This window comes from Podarcis liolepis (genome assembly GCF_965112155.1).
Source record: "Podarcis liolepis genome assembly, chromosome: 15".
Lineage (NCBI taxonomy): Eukaryota > Metazoa > Chordata > Lepidosauria > Squamata > Lacertidae > Podarcis > Podarcis liolepis.
In genome coordinates this window covers 22,175,151-22,200,412 of record NC_139566.1, presented here as the reverse complement: position 1 = coordinate 22,200,412, position 25,262 = coordinate 22,175,151, and the positions used below count along the sequence as shown (strand labels likewise).

Below are 25,262 nucleotides of genomic sequence, written 5' to 3'. Positions count from 1 at the left end.
ATGAGGTGGCCAAAGTATTGGAGTCTCAGCTTCAGGATCTGTCCTTCCAGTGAGCACTCAGGGCTGATTTCCTTCAGAATGGATAGGTTTGATCTTCTTGCAGTCCATGGGACTCTCAAGAGTCTCCTCCAGCACCATAATTCAAAAGCATCAATTCTTCGGCGGTCAGCCTTCTTGATGGTTCGGCTCTCACTTCCATACATCACTACTGGGAAAACCATAGCTTTAACTATACGGACCTTTGTTGGCAAGGTGATGTCTCTGCTTTTTAAGATGCTGAGGCCACATTTACACCATGGATTTAAAGAGAGAGGAAGTGTGGTGTACTGGTTACACCTAACTCTTAAATTGTTTGTGATCAAGTTGAAAAGCACAGGAGAACTCCATTTATTCCTACTCTCAGCTTCCCGTTACCTAACCAAATTCCTGACTTCTCTTCTTATCCTATGACTGCTAAAGCTTACTCAGGAATCCTTCCTGAGGTCTTTTGTCAAAAGCTTTTAGAAAGTCCAGGCCCAGGAAGCCAACCAGAACATCTCTGTCTGTCTCAAACTTGTTTATCCTGCACCTTTTCCTATGGCCTCCATGTGGTTGATAGCAATGTCATCCCAAGGCCTTGGAAGTATGTGGTGGAGGAAATAATGGAGATCTGCTGCAGCCCCATCCTGTGCATGTTTACTCAGAAGGAAGCCCAGATGCGACCTAAAAAGAGAAGAGTTGAGCTTTCTCCTCCAAGTAAGGCACATATTGGTTGGGTTGACAGGGACCCAGCTAGGCCCCTTAAGTGATTGTTGGAAACTTTTCAGAAACTGGTTTCAAAGTCTTTTTGGGAAAGGTAGATTCTCACCAGATGAATGAATGAATGAATGAATGAATGAATGAATGGCTATTTATGCATGGAGAATATCATTCCTATATGCCCATTATCCAGTTGTGAAGCTTTATCGACACATAAAGCTGCACCAACCACGCACAGGTACCCACAGGTTTAAATCAAATGGCTTGAAACAACAGAGCAGCATTAAAGCCAGCAAAGGGGGGCTGGAATGGCCCGGTTTTCAGGGGGAGAAGGAGAGAGGGAACTGTGTGTCTATAAAATATTGTGTGTGAAAGCAGTGTGTGTGTATAAATAAATCAGTATACAACGCCTGATTGGTCAGGCACTTCAGCTGGCCTGCTTGGCACTTAGAAATTGCTGTAATTTTAATCCCCGCAAAATCCAAGTTTAAACAAATTGCCCTCAGACCCCCTTCGAATCCTCGACCAGTATGAATGCAGACCACTGGAGCACAACAATTCGCAGTCTTGTGTCTCCCTGTTTCCACACTTATTGTGGCTCAGCAAAAGCGTCTTGGAGCTTGAAATGATTTTTTAAAAAGTCATTTACAGTATATTGTTGTTGTATTAGTGATTCGTTAGAATGCAAATCTTGAGCAAGCAGTTATTCTCATCTCCCTTTTATTTTCAGTAGACGGGCAACCCGTTTTTCACCCCTTCTAAATATCTGTTCCAGTAAGTCTTGGAATGCTCTTTCCTTCCACTTCGACCGAGTACCACAACCAGAAACTATTTTTAAAAAGCAGTCAAACTGCTAACACCCCGATCCTCTCTAGGACTTTCCTCTTAGTTGCTGGAAGCATGAGAGAATTAATCCCCGCGCCCGTTTCATTTCAGAGTGGTCTTGGATGGTGTTGAGGACATCCGTCGTGCAAACCACAGCACGTTGAGGACAGGAAAATAAAATCGAGCTATTCTTCTTACGATCACTGGCTCAGCTAACGTGGCCCCTTTCCCCTCAAGCACGGCCCATATCGATTTAAGAAAGAAGGAAAAAATGTCGACAAACTTCCTTAAATTTTGCTTTTGGACGACTCTCATGGCGAGAGAAACTCTTCCATCGGGGACTACTGTTCAACCCTGAAGAGCTAGATAATTATTTTACCAGTCCTTCGTTCGCCACTGCCATTTTATTCCTGTAGACCAGGCATAGGCAAACTCGGCCCTCCAGATGTTTTGGGACTATAACTCCCATCATCCCTGACCACTGGTCCTGTTAGCTAGGGATGATAGGAGTTGTAGTCCCAAAACATCTGGAGGGCCGAGTTTGCCTATGCTTGCTGTAGACCGCCGAGATCCCTAATAATTTGGGTGATAGTGAAGATTTTTCTTGTGGGGGGGGGGGGCGGGGCAGTTGACCGGAAACCTTAGATTTCCGGGTATTGCTATTTATCTGACAGGGATGAAATCGGCTCCCCTCTCCCCCGCGCCAAATATGGGCAGCTTGTGACTTTGAACTGGGGGGTATTTTAAAAAAACCCTTAAAAAAAACTTTGAGCACTTTGCATAGGTGACTGCTTTTATGTTGGATCCTGTTTAAAGAGGACAGATTGTGGGTTATCTGTGAGAGGTCTAGTACTGTGGCCCTACTTTATTTATGTACCCCCATGATGTTATAGTTTATAATTATTGTGTTTTATTTCTGACTATCGGTCGAATAAAGGATATTGATTGATTGAAAGAGGACAGATAGATGGATGGATGGATGGATGGATAGATGGATGGATACCAGCATAGTGTATTTTGGCATATGCCAGTAGATGTCTGCGGGAGGTGGGTTTCCCCTTCACCTTGTGGGTTTGGGGATCTTGTGGATTAGACTCCATGCTGGTACGGTGGGAGCTGGATCTCTCCAGAGTTTAGCTCCAGAACCCGATGTCCCTGCCAGTTTCAGTTTGTAAACGCCTCCAGGCAAAGACCTGCCTTCCTGGACGCTTGTCTTTCCTCCTCCTCGTCCTGTTTATCAAGCTCCAGGCGCAGCGAGGACGCTGTATAAATAAGGACCCCTGGGCTGGGTTCAGGCGATGTGAACTGAGCCTTGGTCCTAATAAAAACCCATGATGAGGCGACGAGTTTCGCTGTGACTTCGTCTAAGCCCCCGTTGCTTTTCAGTGGCAACTGCGCTCGGCCACTTTACTCCGGGTGGAAACGCGTTCAACCCATAAAATCTGCAAACAAGGAATGAAATAAAGCAAAGCCTCGCCCAACCAGGGCTTCAGGACTTGGGGTGGAGAAAGAGAGAGACAGGCTAACTATGAGGGTCTGAAGTTTTTGACTTCCGGGGTGTCTTAGCAACTTTTGTCCGTTTGAGGAACTGCACCCAGAGACCTAGCCTCTTTCTTGCTCTGTGAGAAAGGAGTCGCTTTAAAACGCCGTTGCAAGTTCGCCCGCTAGACTAGCCTGCTCTCTAGGTCCTCCCCACCCCCTTCCAGCTTTCCTGGAAGGCCTTAGAAAATTCTTTTCCAAAATTAGCAACCCCAGGCAGCGACCTGCCCCCCTCCCTGCTTATTTCGTATATAAATAAGCAACATTCGGCGATCAGCAATTATGAAACTAATAGGAACCCCGACTGTCGTCATTGGGATCAACGGGCCACATTAGGCTCGTTCAAATTAGACCCTTAAATATTGCTACGTGTCAGTCAGGTTTATGACCTTTGCGAGATCTTTCCACCCTCCCAAGACACACACACACACACATGCCTTTATGCGGTGCTCGGGCAAAGCCAGCTGTTGATAGGTATGTAGAACTCATTTAGAACCAGACTCGCGTTTCCCTTCAGGAATATGATTGCAAACCGACCCGGAGAGGCCGCAGCATCCCCGTCGGGGCGGCCGGGAGCCGGTTTAACTCGAAGCAGGGAAATGGGGCAGGCAGCATGGGGCGATGTGAGGAGGGGACAAGGAAGAGAGACGTGACTTGCTCTTGAATTTTGGGTTGTAATTTGAATTTTTGTCCCCTGGACGGAATGGAGAGGGGAAGCTTTCCAGAAGGCTCCCGTCCCGTCGATGAAACATTGTACGTGTTGTGTGTAGGGGGGAGAATAAGAGAATATCAGCATTTGAAATTTGCCAGAATCGCACTATATTTTGGGTGTGAGCGACGCCCTCGGGTTTGTTTTTTTTAACAGACGGTGTGTGTGTGTGATTTGTAGTAGCCAAAGTTCCCATTCTCCCGTTTGAGCGTCATCTGCTCCACTTTTGCGCCCGATCCTAATGCTGTGATCAGCGAGGCAGGCTACCCCCATAAGGCACAGGTTTGTCTAAAGCGTCGTAGGTTCTGTTCTTTTCTCCCATCTCCGCACTGCATCGAATTCTTGGATCGCACTTGTGGGGAAGGTCTCGGAGGTTTTTCATGCCGGAAGTTCTGGGTTCAAATCCTCGGTAGGCCCGGGAAAAGACACCTGCCTGAAACCCTGGGCAGGCATTGCCAGTCAGTGTTGGAAACACTTAGAGCTGCAGAGCTCTGTGAACTGCAGAGCCTCTAGCCATGCTTACTGGGATGCAAGTCCCACTAAGTTCTGCATTTATTTGCCTTGACTTCAGTTGCGCTTAAACTACAATACCTCTTGAACGCGGTTAGAGTCCCACTAAGAGGCAGTGGAAAAATGGAGAGAGGGGTTCGAGTCTTCCTCTGGGCTACGACTTAGCTCAGTGAGGGGATCTTGGACCGATCTCTTCCCCTCCTTCTCTCTCTCTTTCCTCTACCCCACCTCGCAGGAGTGTTATGAGGATAAAAAGAGAGAGCGACTCATGGACGCTGCCTTGAACTCCTCAGTATAACATTATAATGTATATTACACACATTGTTGCATATGTACTATTATTACATATGTAATATTGCATATTACACACACATATTGGCAGGTGTCCTTAGGCAGGTTCTGCTCGCTATCTGCATTAGGGGTGTGTATATTTGTGTGTGTGCGGTGATAATATTGCCTGCCATACCGGGTTTTTTAAAGGAGCGCTTTGGGGATGTTAGCTGCACCAGTGCCAGGCGTTATTTATTGCATTGGGGGCAATATTATTTTATTCGTTGCTTAGAAACAATCTCCCTATTTAAATTAGTTCTGGGTCGAACTGGGGACTTGCAATATATAAAAGAAGCACAAATTATACCAGCAAGAACAACAACAGCACCACGAGGGAAATGCAAATTAGCACGAAATGTCGGTGGGTTCAGGATTTCTGTTCAGGACAACGTGAGAGGCTGCCGATTCCCCTTTGCAAATGAAAGACATATAAAAAGCCCGTCCTAAATAAGTTGGGCCCAATCTGCCCGAGACGTTCTGCTGCGCAAGTCCTATTTGGAAAAGGGAGAGGAGCCGCCTGTTCACTTCAGTAGAGCTTGCGCAGGAGAACTCCCCGCTGGCTTGTTCGCCTTAGATCGCTCCTAGGGATTCTAGATCCAATTTTGTTTCCAGCGATACATTCCAATTTACCACCCACGATTTGCCCCCAGCAGACAAAAATCCAATTTATTTTGTGTAACTAAGAGAGGAATTCCCGTCTCCCAATTAACAAATGCGGGGTGTGTGTGTGCACTCCAGTGATACCATCTTAAATCCATGGAAAACGCGGGGGGAGACCCCATACCTAAAAATGTTTTAACGGACTAAACCATAAATGCAATGTGATATATGTTTAAAAGTCTCTAATGCGCAGCTTACTGAGCAATAACGAAGAATACTGCCTGAAAACGCCAGCTCCCCCCCCCCCCAGTGCCCAATAGCTTCATAAATAAAAGGATCATTTTATGCACAATGAAAATTTGCAAGATTTCTGCAGGCTGGCTATTCCCACTTTGTGTAGTTCTTAGGGAACGATCCAGAATTTTTTTCACCACCCCATCATCGTGCCCTTGGGTCCTAGACGCGATATGAAAGCGCACCCCTTCGATTCAGTTAATTGACCCCTCGCCATTACAGCCCCCAGACCCCGCCGCTCAGTCGAGTCCTCCTAATTTTCCGTAAATAAAAGTGCTCACTTTGGCCTCTTCGACCTTATGTTAAGAATCGGAAGACAGAAACTCCAGTTCAAGGGTTAGGAAGAGAGGGAGTCACGTGTTTCTCCCGCGAGCAAGTAAGTATGGGTGCCAAAAACTGTCAGCCTTGACCGGAGAGACGGTCCAGGAGCCTTTCCTCAGAAAGGCGTCCTGAGGTCGCAGTACAAGGACTTGGGAGGTTGCTTCCAGGTGGATGGAAGAGCATCTCTTGCATGCAGAAGGTCCCAGGTTCAACCCCCGGTGGCATCTCCAGGTAGGGCTGGGAGAGGCCCCCTATCTGAAACCCTGGAGAGCTGCTGCCAGTCAGAACTAGATGCACCGAAGTTTCGACTCAGTGTAAATTTGTTCCTAGACCAACAGAGTGAAATTTGCTTCTGTGAAAACACGCGCAGGATTTCGCTTGCACGTTTTCCAAAAGGAAGACAGATTTGTGAGTCTAATAAATCGCTCAATCTCCCTCGAGATTAAAATAGGACAATGCCCCCCCCCCCATTATCACATTTCCAGGACAGGTGGAAGTGTATTTATTTATCTGGGCTTCTAGAACCCGATGATGCTGATGCAATGGTTGGAACTGAGGTTTAGGCTGCGATCTTCACCCCACTTTACGGGGGGGGGGTGCCCCACTGAACTGAAGAGGACTTAACTTCCGAGTAGACGTGGTTAGGATCGCGCTGTTACTAACGCTTGCTGATTTGTGTAATACCTGCACCATTTTTCTTTGGTTTGATTGCTATGCTGCTCTTGCGCTGGGTCTGGAAAGCCGCCCCGTGCTCCAGTCTGGAGGAAAGGCGTCCTATAAAAACTCTGAAACAAACAAACAAACAAAAACAAGAAGGGGCTCAAACCAGCTTTATTCACATTGGGGGGGGGGGATATTTGGATGTTTAGTAACTTTGTGTGTTTGTGCAAGAGAGAGAGAGGTGCATTTTGTGTTCCAAAAGCCATAGTTTGGGATGGTGAAAACTGGACACCCTGAAAGCTTACTCAGTCATTTTGCTCGCGTGATAGCTCAACCGTCATATCAAAGCAGAACCGCTGAAACTGATTAATTCCAATGCATCAACTCATGAGCAAAACCAAAATGAAAACTCACCCATAGTCCTAATTTGGATTCCCGTCTACAGGGCTACTACATTTGCTTTTTGACCATAAGGAAGAACACTTTTACGGATTTCCCACATTTACACAGAAAATTTCCAGGCAGCAAATTTTCTCCGCGACTGACCGGGAGCGCGGGGGTGCGTGTGTGTTTTGGTACACAAACAGGACCTCGGTTATGTCTTTGAACCCCGACTTGGGGGTGCGCAAAGGCCGAGTCGATGGAAGTGGGGAGGCAGTTCTCGAAGTTTGGACGAGATTTCTGGGAACTCTTTTTGTTTTAAATGTTCGTGGGGGAGCAGCTTTATGACGACGATTATCTGCAAATGCCGACGTTATTAGCTTCTTATTATATAGGCAGATCGAGGCCAGCGTTGTTCCAATATGCAGACTAAAGCTTTTTGCAATTTCTTGTGTATATTATTTGTAAAGTGCGCCGAGGCAGGGGGGGCTCTCTTCCTCAGATTTCAGCCCACCAAAAATCTTGGCCTGTCTAGCAAAAGTGTTGGCCATTCCAGGACCGGAGGGGTGGGGTGGGGGAGGGAGGGGAAGAGCAGAAGAGGAGGGGGAGGGGGAAATGGCGATTTCCCTTTTAAGCTGCTGGGTCTGGCTTTCTAGTGATTAAATTTTTCCTGATGTGGACTGGACTTATGGACAAATGATTGAGAACACTCCTTCGGGCGCCAAGCGAGAGCCGCCAGTGAGGGTCCGGGGTCTTTTATCCTCTAGAATGCTCCAGGGAGGAGGAGAAGGGGGGGGGACACAGAGAACCCCTGGCACCCCCCCTCAGCAGCCTCCCCTCCCCTCAGCTTGCTCTGACTTTGCGAAGGGGGGGGATTCTCCCCGCCCCCACGCTCTCTCCTCCCCCTCCTCATTTGCCCCGCATTTCCTGCTGAAGTCGTAAACTTTATTTGATTTACCGTGATTCAATGAACCTGCTTAAACTTAACATGTGTTCCGTCTTGTTCCCCCGGCCTATTAAAAACAAACCCTCCCCAAACCACCAGCGACTCGTGGGGGACCCCAAACAATCCCTTGTTGAGTGCGCTTTTAATAAGATGGAGAGAGAGGAGGAGAAGAAGAAAAAGCAAAAAAAGACAAAAATAACCAACAGCAACTCAATATTGTCGAGAGGACTAGTAACCTGGCTGGCCTGCGGCAGAGATATTAAAAAATAAACAAGCAAGCACTGGAATCAAAGAGTGTTTTGGTGTTTGGCTTGTTAGCTTGTTTGGCTTTGGGTAGCAGCGATTACTCAGTGGGAAATGTTGACAAAACTCAGGCTGGTGGGGAAAAAGAGCCACAGTCGTGCTCCTGAAGTTTCCGCACCTCTCGCTCGCGGACACTAGGGGCGCCATTACAAGTTTCAGAAGAGAGGAATTGGGCGAGATTCATAGCAAGGTTCGAAGGCCCGATCTTGAATATATTCAAAACCTAACTTTTGTATTCCAAGGAATACAGCTTAATATATTCTGTGGTGGTTCCTATGGACACATGGACTCTTTTAAATTAGTCAGCCCCAGTTGGTAGAGCGGGAGACTCTTAATCTCAGGGCTGTGGGTTGGAGAAGATTGCAAAGGGTTGGCGTTTGTGGTTCCATCCAGCTCTACAATTCTATGAACGTGCACCGAGTCAGCCCATTGGTCCTTGCAGCCCGGTATGGTCTACAGTGGCTTCCCAGAGAGCTTCAGGCAGAGGGGCTGTTCCCAGCCCTACCATTGGGAACTGAACCCAGGACCTTTTGCATTCAAAGCAGATCCTCGACCGCAGAGCTACCGCCCTTCCCCCGTAGGAGGGAGAGAGGTATAAGTAATAACCTTATGGTTATTATTGTAGCTTTGGGTTGCCTTGGGCAAGATAAGGACTAACAAATTTAACGAATGAAATAATAAAAATATGAGACGTCACGTGCACTCATGGTGCATGAATAATAACAACTCATTGTAACCGGTTACAGATAGGTAGCCGTGTTGGTCTGCCATAGTCAAAATAAAAAAATTCCTTCCAGTAGCACCTTAAAGACCAACTAAGTTAGTTCTTGGTATGAGCTTTCGTGTGCAAGCACACTTCTTCAGATACACTTCTTCATTGTAACCGGGTATATTCTCAATCCCAAAATAAGAATAATTCCACATGTTAGTCGTGGTGGGGGAAGAGAATCTCATTCTCTTGCCTTCGCTTTCTATGTCACACATACAAATTTGTCCATTTCTTTTTACCCTTTTAGAAAAAGGAAAGTGTCTAGGACACCAATCCTATTCAAGCCTCATTTGGGATTAAGTCCCATTACACCGAAAGGGACCTACTTTCGAATACACAAACCTAAAATCGGGTCTCATCTCCGGAATCCCATGATGGGAAACGTGCAATTGAAATCATTGAACGCCGCCCCGTTTTTTTTATTTATTTTGTTTGGCTTGGTTTTTCTTTTTTAATTATTTTTCAGTGAAAATTCTGGTGATTGACTTCTCACAAATGATGATTGACCTTAAGAGCGCTTTTATTAGGAATTCATATATGCGGCCTTGGCAGGAGAACGTGCCCTAGACGGTTTACAACAAAATAAACAAATAGGAAATAAACTTTCTTTCTTTCTTTCTTTCTTTCTTTCTTTCTTTCTTTCTTTCTTTCTTTCTTTCTTTCTTTCTTTCTTTCTTTCTTTCTTTCTTTCTTCCCCTCCCCGGAACTTTCGAAGGAAATCTAGTAAAAGCGTCCACCTTGAACCCAGTTCTAAACTAGGGAGCCATACCTCTGTCCAGCGCAGAGATCAAGTATTCATGTGGGCAGTGGACCCGTTTGGGTAACTTTGATTCGGGGTTGGTAGAGAGCTGGCTAGCTAAATCCCTCCGTAGGTTTGAAACCAGCCTCCTGGGAAGAATAATCCCATTTTGGAAAATGGGGTTGCGTTTAAGCAGCGGTAGAGGGAGCGATTCGGCCGGATCCAGCGAAGTTCAACGCTTTTAAGTCTCAAGCGCCTGTTTAATTCGGTCATTTTAAATCTATGGGATTTTAAAAGATGTAAATCTTGGCTAGATGGGGGAGTAAAGATTCCTGACTAGGTCAAACAAATAGATCAACCTCGAGTTCTTATTTCACGGCGACTTGACTCGGGGTGCCAGGGATCCCCAAAAATCACCGCGGCTTAAGTTCTGGAGTTTCATTTGAGGGAGCGGATAGGCTTTTGTACTTTTATGTCTTGAGGATTTAAGGGAAAGCGTGCAGGGCAGATTCTGCCCCGTGGATCTCCAAGCGCAGCCCCGCGCCTGTTTACTTCCACGAAAATTTGCACAGAATTCCACCCTGTCCCTAATGGTGAGACTAGTTGTTCGCTTTGTTTTTCTGATTCTTTAATCTTCTGATCTGCGAAGATCCCGCCCCCACCCCGTCCACATTTAAGGACCGCTCTTCGGGAGCAAAATTGCGGGCACACACATTTTTCTTTATCTTATCTCCAAGCCTCTGTTTACTCTCCTTGCTTTTAACTGCCCAGTGAAGATAAAATAGAAGAATCAATTTAACCGCCTACCCCACGAAGCAGAGGAAATTTTGGAAATATCTAAGGGAGAGAAGCGGTCGCCGTTGCCACAACGTCCCCCCACCCTCTCCCCCGTTAATAAAGACATAATTTAAAGCTGGAAAAGTCCCTTTTCTACTTTTGAAAGAGATAACCCAGGCGAAGTTCGCAAAGAAGGACATTAGCTATAGACTCACTTCTCACCCCGAAATAAGCGACAGTCTGGGAGCGACCCCAAAGACCAGATCTTTGCAATCCGCATGTTCGCAATTTTTCGCTCTCTTGTGGATTGATTATTTATTTATTTATTTCCAGGTATGCTTGAGATTTCAGTGCATATCGGGTATCCTAGCTATGCCTGTTCAGAAAGAACTCTTACTGAATTAAACGGGGCTTTCACCCAGATAATCTGAGTTAGGATAGCAGCCTAAATTCAAGAGGGATCAAGCCCTACATTGTTTAGGATCCGACTGGAATCCGACTGGAAAGAAACTCGGGATGGTCTTAGCACGGTAACATTAACAACCTTATATGCTTGTATATTTCAGTGAAGATCAAGGTATTTGCTTCTAGATATCAGAGCCGCAAAGACTGGCCGATTAATCGGTTGGGTTAATTGGTTTTAAAGCGAATCGACTAATGGGGTGCTCCTAGAAATCGGACCAGAGACGCGGGGTGGAATTGGGACAGCAGCAGCAGCAACAAGAAAATCTTAAGTACTTGCAAAACTTCAGGCAGCGATCACCATCTTTAAAGGAGACACCGGCCCTTTCTCCTACGTCGGAAAGAAAGCATCTTTCAAAACTGTTTTCCACGATGCGCGTGCACAATCGACAGATCAGTTGATGGACACGGTTGTATGAGGTTTATTTCACCAGGGGACACACCGCACTTCTAAATCTCTCTTTTGCGGACTGGAAAACTTTTTAGGATCGGGACGCCAGGGGGACAGAATGGCGAGAGCTGTTTCCTACTACATCCGTTGAAGGAGAGAACCTCATTGAATAAAGCGGGACTGACTCCCTAATAAACTTGCACAGGATTTCGCCGCGTAGCTAGCTATAAAAGGAACAAATAAGTTGTCCGCTTTTTTGTTTGTCCACCAGAACTCTTAAGAGAAATCCGTTATAATATTTATGACTTGTTTTCAGTCGCTGTTCACTGTACACACACACACACACACACACACACGAGTTTAGCCTATCAGTTCATAACGCCAGATCCCGCTCCACAGCGATGTTCAACACAGGACGCCTGAAGTCTGGACAGTTTAACGGGTGTCCCAAACCCTCTTAGAAAGCGCGTGTGAGGTTGGGGAGGCCACGCATGTTCTCTGTGAAGTTAGTTCCGTGGTGGCCCGTTCACACGTGGAAGCCATCACTCGATCTTGTGGTCGTGGCGGGGTGTGTGTGTGTGTGTGGACGTGCCCGTGGGTGAACTAAGCGCTGGATGGCTGAAAGACAGGCAAAGTTATTTCTGGTCTTTCCCTCCCCCCACTCCTCGAATCTTATTTCCTCCTAAATATTATCAGTTTTGACGTATATTTCGCCATCCGTGTTGGGGATCATGTGGCCCTCCAGATGTGGTTGGATTCTGACTCCCATTCTCCCTGATCACTGACCTGGGGCTGATGGACAAGTTAGAGTCCAGCAAACATCTGGAGGGCCAGTTACGCCCACCCCGCTGCTTTAAAGGAGCCTGTGTCCCCAGGAGGTTACAGTCTTAAACTCGCCCTAGGAGAAGGCCACAGGAGGGGTGGCGAGAACAAGCGAATCTCACAAAGAAGCAGTTCAGTGACATGTGCTTAGGACAGCCGTCTTCTTCCCCATCTATTGGTGAAGGGTAGTGGAATGGGCCTAACATCCCAGGGCTCGCTTTAGTTTGTTCACTTATGAGAATTACATTCCGCCTTTCTTCCAAGGAACTGGAGGCGGTATACATACATTTCCTCCTCCCCATCTTATCCTCACAACAACCCTGTGAGGTAGGGTAGGCTGACAGAAATTGACTGTGGGCCAAGGTCACCCAAGGAACTTCCTGGCTGTGTGAGGACTAGGACCTCGGTATCTCAGGTCGTGGTCTAGCACTCTAACCACTACACTACACTGTCGCCCTCCCTCTCTCTCTCTCTTTTGAACGAAAGAATCGCGACGAGGGAGCTTTTGCCTCACACCCAGGCACCCTACCTACCCCTCTACCCAATGTCATTACAAGAGGACAGCTCGGTTGGTTGGAGCGTGGTGGTAATAAGGCCAAGGTTGCAGGTTCGATCCCCGTATGGGACAGCTCTATATTCCTGGATTGCAGGTGGTTGGGCTAGTCTACATGATCCTCAGGGTCCCTTCCAACTCTACAGTTCTGTGAATGAAACTCTATGAATGAAGAGCGATTGCTTGTTTGAAAGGGAAAGGGAAGGCAAGCCCCGGCCTGCACCCCTTTCTTCAGAGTCCGCGAAGAAGGGGCTTATCTCGGCTTGGGTGGGGGGGTCTACCCCACCCCCCTCTCTAGGTGGCGATCGGGCGTTGATTGACGCGATGTTTGGCAATTGCAGATTAGCATGGCCCTTCTGGCGTCAATGAGAGCTCTCTCGCCCATTAAGTAATTGATTAAGGAAGGTGCGCGAAGTGAGGGTGACGTTAGCGTGGGAAATTTATTTGCTTATTTGTTCGCTCATTCATTTATGGTTTTGCCAACTGAGCTCCATGAGAGACCAGTTGGCGTCCGGTTGAATCTGAAAGGATGCCGCTGTGGTGTACTGACCTAAGTGCCCGGAGAGCGGGGTTCGAATCCCCACTCAGCCACGAAGCTCACCGGGTGACCTTGGGCCACGGACGCTGCCTCTTAGCCTTGCTTGCATCGCAGGGGTGTTGTGAAGATAAAGTGGGGGGGGGGGGAAAGAAACTTTGTACGCCACCTCGAGCCCCTTGGCTTGGAGGAAAGGTTAGGGTATCAAAGCAAGCATAAATAATACAGGGGTACCTCGGCTTACATACGCTTCAGGTTACATACGCTTCAGGTTACAGACTCCGCTAACCCAGAAATATTACCTCGGGTTAAGAACTTTGCTTCAGGATGAGAACAGAAATCACACGGCGGCAGCGGGAGGCCCCATTAGCTAAGGTGGTGCTTCAGGTTAAGAGCAGTTTCAAGTTAAGATCAGACCTCCAGAACGAATTAAGTACTTAACCCGAGGTACCACTGTAACGATGCAGGTTTTCTCGCTGTGTGGGGGGAGAGCAAGTTTTGTAGGCCAAGAAGGGGTAGCGAGGAAGAACTCGGTGACACTCGAGAAAGTTCATCACCTGACACCGCCATTGGGACGTCCGCTTGCTTTGCTTCTTCCCTTGGGAAAGGGTAGAACTGACCAAAATCCCACGTTTTGAGGACACAACTTTTCTCTGGATTGAGTCACTGGAGGTTGTGTGGTCGTGGTCAAAAACCAAACCAAAAACACTCCATGAAAATAGAAGATTAGTATTCGGCTTAGGTTGAACCCTGAAATGCTAGCTGTCTACCTACAAGTAGAAGTTGCTTCTCCCCCCCGCAAAAAAACCCTCGCCCCTGCAAGGTGGATTTTGTTTTTTTAAAAAACCTCTTTGTTCTGTTTTCCTAGTATGAAAGTATTAGAGTTTGCTCTGTTCTTTAAACAGCAGAACATAGGAAACTGGCTTGGACGGACTCAGACCCTTGCTCCATCTTCACGGACTGGCAGAGGTTCTTCAGAGGATTCAACCTTCCGCATGCCAAGCGGACGCCCTAGTTAACTAGCTACCTCTCTTCACCCTTGGCTCATCTAGTTCACTATCATTGGCCCTGACCGGCAGCGGCTCTGCAGGGCTTTCAAGGGATATTCCCACCCTCGTCTAGACATGGCGGGGATCGAACCAACGACCTTCTAGATGCTCTGCCACTACGGCCCATGGGAGAACTTTGCAGGGGCTGTGCAACGCTGGAGACCTGCAGAGTGAGGGAGCTTCATTTCAGTTCGTCCTAGACGAGCGCCGCAGAGGAGCTGGGGAAGAGACAACAGAAAATAGCAATCGTCCTTTCGCCTTTATGCCTGGGGGAGAAGGCGCTCAGCAACTTCTTCAAGAGAAAGAGAACTAAGTTGTTTCTACTCCACCTAAATACAATATGCTCTTTCTAAAAGCAGGCGCTATTAAGGCCGCGCTGTTTGCCTTTCAATTTCGTGCAACCCTGAGGTGGAGGGGGAGATTAATGGACTGCAAGAGAAAGGGGGGGGGTGGATATTAAATGGGGTTTTCATCTAAGAAAAATAAAAAAGCACCTGAACTAGCTGTTTAAAAATGAATAACTTTTTTTAAAAAAAATGTGTCCACCTGTTTGTGACTTTAGAAATTAGAGGCCGGGTAAACCTACTGCCCGGTTCTTGAGTCCCACAGCAATCCAGTTCAAAACCAGTGGGGTGCGGTATTTTTGGGGGGCGTGTTAGGGTTAGAGGTGAGGGAGGTGAGGAGAAGAAATTCTCATTTCCTTCAAAGCAGCGTCTGACGTCAAACAGTTTCTGTGTTTATTTATTTGTGTGGTGTGTTTGGCGGGTGGGGGGTGGGGTGGGGAATAAAATAGCGACTGCAGTCAAACCCGACTTTTTAATGTGAACCCAGGGCCGACCTACCAACAGCACCGACTCCTGGGGAAAGCGATGGCCCCGATCCAGCTAAAAGCAGGCCTGTGTCTAAATCAATTCACTGGGAAGTAAAAGCCCCTTTAATAACGGGGCTTTCGACTCGAAGAGACCCTGTAGGATCAGGCCGGACGTCCCATCGATATCAATGGAACAAGATGACTTAGTCCGGCCCCGTTGCCTTCACCAGAACGGCGGAGGGATACCCTGAAGCGTCTTACTTTGCGCGGATATCTCAGGGCAGTTGGGTGAGTTTTGCTCGCTGTTGAGTGAGTGTTGGGTCTCGCTTCTAGGCGGGCCTGCTTTCAGCTGGATCGGGCCCACCAGTCGCCTGCTGAAACTCTTTCGGGTTCTCAGATGTCGCCTCTGGCTTGCATGGCATATAAAGAAAACTTCACGGCGATAAATATAAATCGAAATGCAGAACGAAAGAGAAGGACTCCCCCCTTTGATTCCCTGACCAAGAAGTAAATCCCGCTGGTTTGGATGGAATTGATTTCCAACCAAGACGGCAACGCCCTTTTCATTTGAAAGCAAAGCCCCATTGAACTAACTGGGTACTACTTAACTCAGGCTGCAGGAACGCTAATAGGTGCCGTCCGCAGTAGTTTCTGAGCAGTCTTAAAAGTCTCATTCAGCTCAGTAGCTCAGGGAATCCTAGAAGGGTAAATATTATTATTATATTCTTAATAATAAATATGGTTAGTTCATAATAATTAATTGATAATATTAATATTCTTTCTGAGCTTTGGGGGTACATTGCAATTCATGATAATTATTTCCCCTTAAATTTCGAGTACAATATTTCCCTGTGTGTGATGTGTGTATGTATATATATTAAGCGTTTTTGTAAATGTTGCCCATTGAGAAATAGCGGTGCTGCAGACTTTTTTGTGGGTTCCAGGCAGAGTAAGAGGAAGTGAACCGCTGAGAGGGAATTTCTCTCCCTCCTCCCCCATATATTCACTTTCCTTTTAACAGCTTTGTACTTTTAACAAATGCAGATTTATTCACACACACACCCCACCCCACAAAAGAGAGATGAACCTGTGTTACGAACTGAGTTTTCTCTAGCTGTTCGGTAGATTTAATGAAGCCTTCGCCGCTTTGCTATTTACTATAGTGCGATGTGATGAGGGTTTCTCAGTCTAGGCAGGTACCTGAATCTGCAGGAAGGGGTGGAGAACAATAAGACCACATTTGTCAGCTGCGGTGAAAATTAATGGAACTGTTCGCAGCAATGAGGATCCTGGATCCAAGCTTCCTGTGCAGTAAAATAAGATTCATTGCCAAAACATAAGGTGTTTTCTTTTTCCCTTTAAAAAAATTTATTTGGAAGATTCTGAATCTTTCAGGTTCAGCGACAAAGCTCTAGGATGCAAAGTGAAGGAAGAAAACCGGCGATATACTGAGAGCACACTTACTAGGGAACAATCCCCAGTGGGCCTGACTTTTGAGAAATAACTACCAGGGTTCTGCGGTTAAATGGCCCTATTTTAACAGATGTGGCTCTCCTCGTCTTGATGTCACTCCCCCCATTTTTATGTAGTCAAAACGGTATGGGTGGGATCCTCAACCCGGTTGCACGGATACGGTCCTCATGGCAATTTCTCAGATGTTCAGTTCCGCCGATTTCGTTCCCCAGCACTCAGGCCACTGGGCAGGCGGAGAGAGGGGTCAGCAAGCCTGATATTGGAGTCGTCATGAGGACTGCTCCGAAGAACTGAGGTCGGCCTGAGCTGCCCTTTTGCCCATTCATCCACCGAAATAGGAAGGAATCCATCCAAGTCGCCTGGTGTCAAGGATCGGGAGCAATCCTGCAACCCCTTAAGAGCCAGCTCGCCTGGCCAAGGACTCCCCCCTTCACGAGAGCAATTCCAGCTGTCGAATATGTCGCCTTGTGCCCCCCCCACCTCGGAAGAAGTAAGCCCAACTGATTTCGAGGAGAGAGGATATGCTTCGGGTTGCAACTTTGCAAGATCGTCAACTGCTGCAGCGGTGGAGAGCAGAGGAGAATTAGAGCGGGCGGGGGGCACTGAAAGAAACCAGAAAATTACTAGGAAGAGGAAACGACCCATCTGCTTATTCCTCCTTCGGTGTTTCTTGGGACAGTCGCTTCTGCCCCAGAATTTGTCCTCTGGAGAAGCAAGGGGGAGAAAATCTGCATGCTTTCCTCGGATTTTATGTTATTATCAATAGTTTCAGTTCTTTAGTTTTAAGTCTAACCTCTGCCCTGTGGGTAACTTCTCTTTTTAAAGCGGTGTTTTGTTTTAACATTACTTTAAACTGATTCGGGCTGTCTATTTTTGTCCTCCCCCCCAACCCCAGTATATATTTATCTGAAATAATTAAATAACCTGCACTCCAAATGAAAACTCATTTATCAGGACAAAAGCTCACCTTTTAAATACAGTTTTATTTCTCTTTCACAAACACACGCCACCCTAAAAGCATTTCTTAAATGTAATTTCCCGCTCCCTTCGCCCCAAATAGATATCGATTGTGGGGGAAACAATACAGACGTACAATCACCGCAGGAAACTATGTTGGTCCATTGTGTGAGAGAGAAGCCCGAACTTACAGCGCAATAAGTTACACACATTTTCGCAGAAGTTAATTCTGTTGTGTCCTATAGGGCTTTCTTCCAGGTGTGTGGTTAGGTTTAATTTTTTAAAAAGATAATTATTGTCTTGATTAGGAACAACCAGTCGCAAGGTAAAGTCCAGGGTTTTTGTTTCGTTTTTGTTTGCTTTTTTTACTAAATCCCTTCGGGCTGTGCGCATCCTAGAGTTTATGTCCCGTTGAACTCAAAGGGACTTCTGAGCCAGTATGTTTAGGATCGAGCTGAGTGCTTATTGGGCTGTTTAGCTAGGAGACCAGCCATCCACATATATTATCTAGTGTAGGTTTGCTTTAAATGCTTTCGAGGGTTGCAATAAGAAACTCCCTTGTTTCGGGAGAATTCCTCAGAAGCAAGCCCCACAGAGCTCATCGAGGCTTAGTTCTGTTTGTGTTACGGATCCCAGCCATAGTTCTATGGATATTTGCCTGGGCAAATATGGCAATTTAATCAAAACTCACTTATATTAGATTTCTATTAAAGAACCCCTACTTTACCAAATGATGTTCTGCCTACTTTACCAAATGAACACAGAGGACCCTCTCCGTTCAATGCTTTGCAACATGGAAAGCAGTAAAACATTTTCTTTATTTTCAACCATAAGAAACTGGGGGGTTCTCTTTGGAATCAGGTGGGGGAAACGTTGGACACGATCTAGGTCCATTAAAAGGAGCAAAGAAACACACAAACACACACAAATCGTCAGCCTAGAATATAAAGGTCGGCCTATCACATATGCAAGAGGAGGGGACCGGTCCCTAATTACAGGGATGACTTTGTTTTGAGAGTTACGGAGGCCTCCAATTCTTAAAGGGCCCGCAGGAATATTTCTTTTTTTAAAACACCCACCCACACCCACATCCTTATGAGTCAATTATCAATAGGAAGACAAGCATCCTTTGAAGCGAGGACACGCAGAGAGGAGACGGATTGCTCTCAGTCGCTCCTTGCGGCCGTTTTGTTTCTGGGGGGGGGGTCTTCACCTGATGCCCATCTGCAACTCTGAGGTGCTTCGCTCCCTCCGCCTGCCGCTTCCCCCCCAACTCCCCACCCCCAGCAGACTGGTACTCAGCCCCCTCTGATGGGCCTTGTCTCAAATCCTCAGCCGGAAACCTCTGACTGAATCCAGCCGGCCAACAGAGGACATCAGCACCTCAAAGCCGGTCTGGAAATGGGGATCCCTCAAGGGTCCGACTTGGGGTCCGGGACTAAGGGAGAGACTTCTTCCCACCCTACCCCGCTCTTACCTCCTAGCTAGATCCTGAAGCGGAATCTTCCAGTCTTCCCGGTGGACCTGGGTTCATCTCGTATTTTATTTTAGTCCCCGGCAACCATTTCTTGCCTCTCCCCAGCGCCCCCGCCCCCAGTCTCAATTCCTGCTGGGGAAGGCATCGCATTTCTAGCAAGCTGTGCTCGCAAGGGGCGAACGATTGCCAAGGCCAGCTTGCGAAATATCTGCAAGAGAGGGGTTACAAAAATGTAGATGATAAAAAAGCAAAACGAAACAAAAATATTCCCCAGTCTCCGTTGACAGTAAATTTGGGGACTGGGGACCAGGAAAGAAAGGAGGCTATAAGGTCAGTATTCTTGCTCCCCACCCCGGAGAGATCAGAGTGCCTGCGATGTCAGATCTATCCAAATATCGCTGTGTGTGTGTGTGTGTGTGTGTGTGTGTGAGAGAGAGAGAGGGGGGCTCCTGAGATCGGATCTGCCAGGATCGCCTTTGCAAGATGCAGCTCTTTACGCTCCCTGTAATAATAGAAACAGGACAAGCCATGCAGACACATCATGCGGTTTAATTCCACCACAAGTGCGGTCTAGCGATACGGCCAGTTGGCCCTCCATCTAGTCCACGAGAATCTGGGTTTTCAGACCTCCATATCTCCCCCCACCTTTTCTGCCCGCTTAGCACGCCCCCTCCTCCTTCGAAAAGGGCTACATTCCTCCCAATTGCAACTAGCACCCCCCCACGAAAAAAAATTCCAGAAGACGAAGAAGAGGGGGAAACTGACTGATGGGGATTTAAAGCAGAAGAACACAAATTAACCTTCCATTACTGCTGCGCTCAAGCATGACAAAGGGGCCGGTTGCGTGCGCGGTGACGTCTCCGTGTCCTATAGGTGCAGGCGCTGGTGAGATAGGAGCGATCGCCTCGAACCCGCTTTATTTTATTGGAGTATGGCTGGTAATAAACAGTAATATTTAATTTGTCAGAGGCCACAAATCGCTCGCGAGGCTGGGCAAGACTGTCTCTCTCCTTGACAAGATCCTGGAAGGGCGCTACCTCCGCAGGAGATTCCCCACGAATCTTTTTGGTCTTGTTTGAATCTGGAGCAGCAGGGACAGAAATCGTCGTGGTCGTCTGCGGCGTCTTCAGCTCTGCTTCGGAGCCCTTGCATAGCTGGTTTGGGTTTCATAAGGTGAGAGTTGGTCCTTTTAGCAGAGTTTGGGGGGATCGGTCTCTTCTATGCAGCAATGGTGAATTTTATTGTGTGTGTGTGTGTGTGTGAGAGAGAGAGAGAGAATGAGAATGAGAATGTCGGATTGTTACTATTTTCAGAATGTCCCGTGGTTGATGTTGGGACTGACCCTGCCAAATGATGAACGGTCCGAATCCGGTCCGAATTGTAGCGCCCTGGATTCCCATGGATTGCAGTGGGGGCGAGATTTAAGCACGTGGTTTTGCCTCCCTGTCGGTATAGAAGTCCCGAAACATCCTTCTCAGCGCCTCGATCCTGCCTATCGATTTTAAATATATACATATATAGATATTGTTTATTGATTTTAAAGATGGTCGTGCTTATAGATGTGTTGCATAGAGTCTAGTTTTGAGAAAGGAGCTCATAGCTGGAGTCTCTGGAAGCAGCCTTTGGACTTGAAGTAGGTTTCAGCCGGGCCGAATAGAGCTCAGGAAGGCAGGCCGTTTGCTTACGCGTTTCAACTCGTGATATTTTACTCAGTGTGCGTGCGTGTGCACCTCTATACCCATAATACACGTTCTCTGTTTGGGCTGTGATTTGGGTTGTCCTTGTTGAACGACAGCTTCTGGCCTCTGTTCTTTGTGGAACTTCGTGCACATAATCGCCCGTGGTTTAAGTTATTTTTCCAGCTGCGGGGCTATCTGCAAGATTTGTAGGGTTTGGTGAAAGTTTGGAAGATATAAGCAAATCTCAGAAAGAGCCTGCTCTTTCAAAACTGAAGGAGGTTTGGAACACAGGCGCGCATACAAACGCACACCCGCACACCAACATAATAAAAATCCAAGGCATTTTGTATATTGAAAATGTGCTGAGGAAACAATAGATCATCTCTATCATCTATCTATCTATCATCTATCATCATCTATATCTATCTATCTATCATCTATCTATCTATTCATATATCTCTCCTGATATTTTTCATGAACAGAGAGGAAAGAAAGTTGGAGGCTGATTTAGTTTCTGCATCAAGCTCTAACTCGATAGGCGAAAATTCAGTCCTCCAGAGTAATTCTGCAGCTAGCGGGGAAATAAAATCCCACTGATTTTCACCCGGATGTAATTAAAATACAGTCTACATAGAATCCATGGAATTTACCTCGGACAAAACGTTGCCTGGGGTTGGGCCAAATGTTCGGGCGGTTTCTAAAATGTGCAATACATATACCAGTTTAGGATTCTCTATCTAAGCTGTTGTTGCTGTTGTTGCTGTTCTTGTGTGTTATACAAACCAACACAATATTAAGGTGGAGTTGTGGATTGTATACACACACATACGATCAATACACAATCATTTTTGTATACATATATACGCAAAACGTGAGTATTAAGAGCACAAACTCTATTATCAAGGGTACTAGTCTATAACGATACCAATCTATAATGCATGATACACGAACGTATACGCACACTTTGCAACATAATGAATGTTAATCCATGTGGTTCACGTATAACATATTAGAAAGTGAGCTGAGAAACGCATGGCAAAGTCTCTGTTTATGTGCCCGCAGAATAAAAACAAAGTGTATATTACATGCCTTACTCTCATGCTCAGGGTTTTTATTTTGCAAGGCATTATGTGGGTGCAGTATCCTGCAGCCCACGTTGCTTTTCCAAGGGATTACGAATGGGAAAGATTTGCAATCGGGTGCTAGCAAACTCCACAGAATTCCTCGCCCCTCGAGGCTTGACTGATCTCCACTTTCAGCCCCCCCCAGCCCCCGCTTTTACCTCCAGCTCGAAAAGCGATCCAAGCAGATCGCGCCTTATTGGACGAGATGAACTTTCCAGCGCGAATGTTGAATCAGTGTTTGAATTGCAGCGAGGCTTACAGCGCAATCCTATGCCTGCTTCCTCAGAAGTAAGCCCCACTGACTCCAACGGGCCTTTCGCTCGCCTTGCCTAATCGTGCAACCCTGTAATGTTTACTCGGCAGGAAGCTCCACTTTGTTCCCTGAAGTTGACTTCTTCCTAGGTGCGTGGCAACCTAATCCCCAATTTATCGGGGGAGAGAAAGTCCAGCGGTCTGCATATGGGGCACTCTTTGAGTTGGAGAGGCGCTGAAGCTCTCGGTAACCTCCAAATTCTATTTTAGAGAACGACATGGAATCATGCAAGAAAGCGGAGGCAGAGCTCAAAGAGTGCTAAATAAAGATCCTTTATACCAAACTCTTTTTTTAAAAAAAATAGTAATAAAAAATGACCACACGTGGCTATTATCAACCTGGTACTCTTCAGATTCCAGAAAGAGCCAGGGAGGCTATTTATCCTTGCTTTGACCTATTCAACTTTACCCTCAAAAATAATACATTTGAAAGAAAAAGAAAAGAAAGTTAAGATACAGAGAAGAGAAAGACAGATTACAAAAAACCACATCCTCAGCTCTCTTGACGGGTTGATTATTTTTAGTAAAGCCGGTTCTTGGAGCTTGTATATGTATATAGTCTCTCTCTCTCTCTCTCTCTCTCTCTCTCTCTCTCTCTCTGTCGTGTGTGTGTGTGTGTGTCCTATACATTCTTTATTTCTTTAGAAAAAGAGGGTGAGATTATTCGTAGGGAGGTGGAGGTCCTTAAAAAAAATAAACCTGTGCAGTGAAAATAATCATTGCTAGTAACAAGGAGATGACAATCAGATCAGATGTATTTATTTACACGGTGGTAGGACCCATGGCAAAATACATATGGAGGAGCAGATCCTCAAATAACCTGGGAGATCTCTCACACAGTACAACATGACAGTGGTCTTATTTCTCTCCCCATAAGAACTACCCGAAAACTACCGCCGTGTGATTTGGTTTACAAAGACAGCACCGCTTCCCTTTGAACAGATGCGTTTTTGTTTTTATTTTAAGAAATGATCTCCTTAGATATAATGCACGAGAGAAGTCAGGCTGGTTTGGAGACTGGAAGCCGAGGGGGAATGGTTTGTATTAGGTGTGGGTTTTTGTTCCTTTTTTTAAAAAAAAAGCCAACGGCTTTTCTTTTCTTTTCGAGGAAGAAAAAGGGGGAGGAAAGAGAGAAAGGGGATTTCTGAAGCTTTGAATTTTTCTTTCTGCTTAAGAAAGATGGATAGAAAGGAGGGAGGGGGAGAGGGAGGAGGGGGGAGGAGGAGGCGAAGTGGGGAGGGAATCCAGAGAGATCCCTCCGACTGTCTTTGTGAGATTATTTTTTTTTTCCTGTGGCCTGGGAGGGAAAATCAGGCTGGGAAAAAAGGAGAGGAAGAAGGGAGAGGGTAGGATAGGATAGGAGAAGGGGGGGGGGGGAGAGAGCGAGAGAGCGCCAGCCTCCCGTTGCACCAGCGCAGCTGGTTGGCCAGAGCGAGCTGGGCGCTCGCTCGAGACGCTGCGCTCCCTTCGCCTCAACGCACTTGGTTGGAGACGCGCAGGGCTCGGTCTTCCTCAGCCGAGCTCGCTCTTTCCCGGCCTTAAAGAAGCGAACCTGCTCTTTAGGGGCTTCCTCCTCCATCGCTCCTGCCCCGAACTTTTCCCTCCCAGCTCTCTTTCCGGGAATCTGTAAGCGTCCAGGGAGAGGCCGGGGTTCTCAGCTGCGTGGAAGAGGAGGCGAGGACCCTTCTCATTCCTGAAGGCATCGCCTGGAGGGACTCGCTCCTCTGCGCGCTACCAGGAGTTGTGTCCGGGAGGCAGAGAAGGGACTGGACGGGTTTTCTTTCTTTGAGGGGAGGGGGAGAAGTAAGGGAAGGGGCCTTTCCTCCCCCCGCTTCGTCCTCTCTCGCCCTTCACATCATTTCATTGATGCTGTCTTGAGGAAAGCCTCGGTTTTTATTGCACTTGGAGCGGCGAGAATACAGCAAGGAGATGGCAATGGTGGCGGCGGCGGCGGCGGCAATGCTGCGTCCAGGCTGAGGGCTTTGTGAGGGAGATGCGGTGACTGCCCGGATCCGGGCAAAGCTAGAAGGTAACGAGGGCTGTTCTCGCGCTCCGGATGCGCGATCGCGGGGGGTGGGGGCGCCCGAGGCTCAGAGGGGAAATTCGGACCTCTGGGTGTGTGGGTGACACACACACACGCACACACTGAGAGAGAGAGGGGGAGGAGGGAGAGAGAGAGAAGCGAGCCAGAAAACAAGGCCCCAGCAAGACAGCTGGGAGATGGTGTTTTGCTTTGAGGGGAGAGATCTTCCAGTTAGTCCCTCGATCTTGCAGAGGGGGTGGCGATCCAGTTTGCAGGCACCTTGGTGTGTGTGTGTGTGTGTGTGTGTGTGTGTGTGTGTGTGTGGAGCGGTGCACCCCCCCCCTTTCCATTTCATTCCTTCCCCGAAGCGCCTGGCCGAGCAGTTGCGGTTCCCTGCTCGGCTCGAGCTGGCTGGCTGCATTTTTCATCCAGCCGCGGCCTGGTTCTGTCAAGGCGGATTGCCTCTCTGCAACTCTCGGAGGGAGAAGCAAGAGGGTCTCATTCATATTTCTCTCCCCCCCCCGTCTCTCTCTACCCGCCCCCCCCCGCACCGCCAGCCTTCTTGGCCCAACTCTTCCACGAGAAAACCTTCTGTGCCGATTCCGAGAGCGATTTAAGGTTAGGAGAGGCGTTCCTCTCGCGCTTGTTTTGTTCACACACGCCTGATACGTTGCCACGTTTGTCTCTCCCAGTGCCCGGAGCTGGAGGGGGGATTTTAGAGGAAATTACAGAAAATGAACAGGCAGTGATCTTGAGTCATTTGGCACCCTCCTCTCTGAGTTTAGAAATCTCTGAGGACCCTTCCTCTAATCTAGCCTCAGGCCAGCAGTTCAGTGAATTCAGCCTGACCTTGCTTTCTACCTCTGAATCACTTGCCTCCCGCTAACCCCACTTGGAACTTTAGCGTTTCCAAGGTGAGGTAGAGCAGCGCCTCTGTTTCTCTAGAGCTGGGGCGCGAGCACGTCCCTTGTAATGATTCCTGCAGCCCAATTTTACCGTTGTTTATTCGGAAGTAAACCCCATAGACTTCCATGACTTTAACTCACAAAACAGCCTGCCTAGCTTCAGCGGTTTGAAACTGGATGGTGTTGTTGTTTTTCCTATAAATCCCCCGCGAATTTAAAGCTATTTTCACACTGGGGCTAAATTCTCC

General features: G+C 47.4%; 1 protein-coding gene across 3 annotated transcripts in view; it reads left to right on the top strand.

Moving 5' to 3' along the window:
* Positions 1 to 25,262, top strand: part of TBX5 (T-box transcription factor 5) — a 97,386-nt gene that overhangs the window by 27,675 nt on the left and 44,449 nt on the right. Inside the window, exon 1 of one of the 3 annotated variants that reach the window (XM_083478710.1) lies at positions 19,952 to 20,144. The exons of 1 other annotated variant lie outside the window; for it this stretch is intronic. The gene's annotated coding sequence lies outside the window, so the exon portion shown is untranslated. Of the gene's footprint in view, positions 1 to 19,951; positions 20,145 to 23,504; positions 24,116 to 25,262 lie in introns of those variants that run through there. One more of the 3 variants, XM_083478709.1, reaches the window with a different exon arrangement.